The 4,887-nt window shown below is 51.6% G+C and overlaps 1 long non-coding RNA gene across 1 annotated transcript; it reads right to left on the bottom strand.

Annotated features, from left to right (window-relative positions):
- Window positions 1-204: 204 nt before the first annotated feature.
- LOC147356146 (uncharacterized) lies at window positions 205-4,438 on the bottom strand. Its single transcript, XR_015143090.1, has 4 exons — window positions 3,093-4,438; window positions 2,636-2,751; window positions 2,273-2,358; window positions 205-534 (listed from the first exon to the last, which is right to left on the bottom strand). It is a non-coding gene; the product is annotated as an uncharacterized LOC147356146 (long non-coding RNA).
- Between the last annotated feature and the right edge of the window lie 449 nt (window positions 4,439-4,887).

Below are 4,887 nucleotides of genomic sequence, written 5' to 3'. Positions count from 1 at the left end.
CACCTCCTATATGTCGGTCTTAGATGGAAAGCCTCTAGAGGACACTGAACATGTTTATGTAAATTTGCATGCACTCACATCTATCACGGTGCCCCGCTCCATGAATAAAGACTTTTTGCTTGGGTGTGTTTGTGTGTGTGAGTGTGGAGACAAAAAACAAAGGCAAAGACAGTGACTAAAAATAAGCCTGTGAAACCATCTGAATTAGCATCATCCAATTATATTTATTACATTGAACATTATAATAAAAGATTATTGGTATGATTATAAAAGCCTTTATATAGCACCTTCTGTGTTTTGGTGTGTTTTTTGTTGTTGTTGTTTAATTTCTAAGTCATGTCCAACTCATTTGTGACCCCAATGGACTATAGCTCACCAGGTTCCTCTGTCCATGAGATTTCCCAGGCAAGAATACTGGGGTGGGTTGCCATTTCCTTCTCCAAAGGGATTCTTTACCATTGAACCACCAGGGAAGCCCTTTAGTGCTTTTACATAGATGGTAAACCTCCTTGTTGCCTGAACATGCTGTACAAGCTGAAATAAAAATAGATTAAAGAAAGTTTCAAATAAATTCCTGGAGGGCAGATCTATAACACGTTATTAAAGTGGAGTTAGGAATAACCAGGATGCATTCTTAACCAATGAGGATGACAGCACGAAGGGCAAGTGCCATAATCCTGCCCAACCATCTTAGTGGCTCCAATGGAGGCTGGTGCTCAAGCAAGACAGAGCTCAGGGTTAACCCTGCAGCCACTGCTAAGCGGTCATCGAGAACCTGGGTGTACCCAGAGACCCCTGGGCTTCCGCTATGCCAGGAGCCTGCCAATGGCTCGCTACCAACCCACACTTCTGTCAGGCAAGTAGCTGTGTGTGCCATTCTCCGTTTCGCCCCCACACAAAAGAAGCGCTTTGCTTTGTATCATCCCGTGAGTCACCAGCACGGTTGGGAACAGCCCCAGGATCCCTGCTCCTTTCTTTGCTGGGGCTGTCTGCTGGAGATCACAGTCCTTCCAGGTTAGTGGCCAATTACACTGATGGTTCTTAACAACATTTAATGGGGTTTGGGGGGATAGGAAAATGACGGGAAGTAAAGGCTGGGAGATAAAATAATCAAAACCTGAAATGACACACAACATCTTGATTACCGAAGGTTTAAAAACGGCAGTCCAACTCACTGTTGTTCTCATTCCACTGGGAAATGCGCCTAAGTTGGCTCAGATGGTAAAGAATCTGCCTGCAGTGCGGGAGACACAGGTGTGATCCCTGGGTCGGGAAGGTCCCCGTGCACATTTATGTTCACTGTTTCACCTGAGACTCCTAACAGAGGCGTGAACCGTGAAAGGCACAGTGAGCTGCTAATCAAGTGACTAGGACTCTCTACATAACAGGCCACGTGGCCCCGGGCAGGTCACTTCACCCGGACCTCAGTTCCCTGGTTGTAAAACAGGGGCTGGCCTGGTTGGCCTGAAGGTCCCCTACTGCTCTAAGCTTCCATGTCTGCGTGTCCAGCCCCAGTACAGAGGGAGAGCTGCTGGCCACAGCTGAGGCCGCCTGTGGTTTTCTCCATCTTCTCCCGAGGCTTCCATGGGAGACACACAGGGTGTTCGGTCAGAAGCTCCAGAAAACCCGGAGAACAGGAAGAGCAGTGGGCAGTGACTTCATCAGCCTGATGGAGGGGCCAAGAGCAGGGCACACAAAGAAGAGAGCTGGGTGGTGGCTGGAGACTGGGTATGAGGGGAGAGGGGTCAGTTCTGAGTGTCTCTGGGCGGTGAGCGGGGGGAGGAAGGTAGCCCTGATAGACCCGGAGGTATGACCTGAGGACGCGCTTGTGACGCTCAGCCAAAGACCAGTAACGGCTGTCAGAGGATACCAGTGACAGCCACTCATGGCCCACCTCCACTTCCAGGACACAGGCAGCAGCGTCTTGCTCAAAACTCTAAGAAGCTGTTGTCTCATTTCGTCTTGGCATGACGATGCTGTTTCAATAGAAACCGCTGCTTTACAGAGAGAGGCGATTATGATGCAGGAGAAACAAGGTTATTTCTTCAGCACTGGGGCAGAACTGGACACTGGCATGCCAGACCAGGACGCATTAAGCGGGATGCCCTCTCTAGTTTCCAGACAGAAAACAGAGCCAAGGGTAGGCGTGGCAGGGCTGGGACTAGGGTGTGGTGAGTGAGGTGCCTGGAGTGCAAACCTCAAGGAGGTGCCCGCTCTCCGGGGGCCGGCAAGTACAGGAAGGACACCCGAGAGGAAGCTCCTCTTCACTCACCTTACTCTCATCCAGACCAGGCCCTGAGGTCTCACTCTCCTGTATCCGCAGGCTGAGGTTACTTGTGGGTGATGTGTTCAGAGGCACTGGAATTGCGGTAAAGGGGAAAAACTACTCTCCAGGGCTCGATACACCCAGAATAAAACACAGTATCACAGCCCACCTTCATCACCAAAAACACTGACTTGGAGTCCAACTGACGTGGGAGTGACTTTCAGGTTGCGGTTCCTTAAACTGTGTAACCTAGGGAAACATGCTTAATCCTGCGGTGCCCGGATTCCCTTCCTCATCCGTAAAATGGGCACAATAACAACCATCTCAAAGAGAGAATTAAAAAGAGCGGAGGAAGTATAAGAAACAAACCTGCCACACGGTAAACCTCAGTGGATTGTTAGTCCCCACTGAGACTGTGATTGTGCTCAATGGCGAAGCACGGGCCGGGGTTCCTGCCTCCGGGAACGTCCACAGGCAACATTAGCCTAAAAGGAGGGGTGGATATCAGTTCACAAAGTTCACATCCAGAGAGTTTCTTGTTCCAGGTCACACACCTAACAAGAGAATTTGGACAAAGTCAAAAAATACTGATAAAAGGGCCAAGGTGGCCCAAGTTGATGAATTATATACAGACATTCAAACCACAGCCTTTCTCTGTCAGCAGAGGTGTAAGTGAAGGAGTAGGCAGTCAAGGGCCATGGAAAACTTCCTGACTTTTGGGTCAAGAGCTGATTCTGGTTAAACAAGGAGGGCTTCCAGGAGGAGGTTCTGGGGCTTCTGGGCGCCTCCAATGAAGCTCAGTTGCTTTCCGTTTTTTCATTCCTACCTCAGCAATCACCTTCTCTCAGTACAAAGGGATATAAAACTGGCTCCGACTCTACGGGTGGGTGAGCGGGGTCCTCGCCCCACATCTTTCACGATCCAAGGCCTGGTCCCTTTAAGGCATCGAAACTCAGTGAACATTCTAGGCTGGCCCCGCGGCCTTCCCGAGGCGCGCTGACGTCACCCTTCGGGGAAGCGGCTGACGTCAGCGCGTCCTCTGCGGGTGGGGGCGGGGCCGTGAGTCACTCGGGCAGTGCCCCTGGCCCCCGTGAGCGGGGTGCACGTGAGCGCGCCCCGCGCTCGCCTAATTTTAGCTCCGGCAGCCCCCGGGGGGTCGGTCGAGGTAAAGGCCGGCAGAGGGGACGTGGGGGGCTGGGGGCGCGGTTCTGCCAGTCCCTTGCTGCCCCGCCGTCGGTTCTTCTGGAGGACGGATCCCGGCCCGAGCTGCTGGAGTGCGGGCGATTGCAAGCCCCGTCCTGAGCTTGGCGTAGGCGCTCAATAAACAGAATCGGGGTTCCCTCCTGGATGCGACGCGGGGCTTCCCAGAGAGGGCCAAGGTTCTGGAAAGTTCCCTGGGGGCTGAAGTCAGAGCGTAGCAGGGCTCGGGCGTCAGCCCTCGGTGACCTCCCCGGGCGATCGCCTGGCCTCCCTGAGTGGACCCCGGGATTGGCCGGTGCGGCCCACAGCTAGGGGCTGTGGGGGTGGTGGGCGGGGAGGGAAGGCGGCCGGGACCCTCGGTGTGCAGCCACGCCCGAGTCGGTGACAGCGGTAGGGACGACGCCCTCAGTGGTGTGGTGGCCGTCCAGGGGTCGGGCTAAGTACAGAGGCCTCAAGTTGAGAAGGCAGCGGAGAAGCTCAAAAACCCAGACGCTCCATCCCCAGCCCCGGGAGTTACCAGGTGATCTTGCGGGAGTCAGATGAAAGCTTCATTTTAAAGAAAGCAGTGCCCGGCACCTTGTGAAATCGATACTCTCCTGTTCTCTGGGAGGTGGGGGACCGATGCGATGGACATGAGTTTGAGTAGGCTCTAGGAGTTGGTGATGGACGGAGAAGTCTGGCGTGCTGCAGTCCATTTGGTCGCAGAGTCGGACATGACTGAGCGTCTGAACTGAACTGGGGGGTAGTTCTGGAAAGAGGCTCTGTGATCATAAAGTGAAGAGCAATTTTGACTTTACCGAGTGGTCTGCTGTTCCTCGGTGGACCTGCATTCTTGTTGGCGTGGCATCCTCAGATTTCACAGGGATTGTCTCTTGTTCGATCGGGAAGTCGTGTCTGACTCTGAGACCCCGTGGAGTGCAGCAGGCCAGGCTTTCCTGCATCCTTCACCATCTCCCGGAGCTTGTAGGCAGCTTGTAAAACATGTTGAAGGTTCCTTTGACCTTAAAGGTGAAGGGTGTTAGATGTTACAAAATAATATTAAATAGAATGATAAACGGAATGTCAAATGGTGGTAGGGTAACTGTTTCTAATTGTTGGACCATTCAAATTTACCTTTCAAGTTGTTGAAGGCTGTAACCTTAAAAAAAAAAACGACTTTACGTATGTCCTTTTCTTAGAAAGAAATGGTGGAAAGTTAGTTGTGGAATAAAGGTAGCCTTGAGGATTGTGACATGAATGAATGACAAATCTGTAAATCAAATACATAATTTTCATTTTTCCCCCCAAGAAATACCACATTGCCTTTGGTAAATTGGAGATTTTTTTCATATATAAATGTGGAAACTGCAAGAGTGTTTATTCCCCATTCAGTATCCATCTTAACGGTTTAGAAAGGACTAGCAGTTTAGAGTCTTCAAAAC

The sequence above is a fragment of the Bos grunniens genome, chromosome 16 (assembly GCF_055505025.1).
Source record: "Bos grunniens cultivar Pamir isolate PY7600 chromosome 16, Bosgru_T2T1.0, whole genome shotgun sequence".
NCBI classification, from domain to species: domain Eukaryota; kingdom Metazoa; phylum Chordata; class Mammalia; order Artiodactyla; family Bovidae; genus Bos; species Bos grunniens.
The sequence above is the reverse complement of the archived record's forward strand: the minus strand, read 5'-3'. Positions and strand labels throughout refer to the sequence as shown.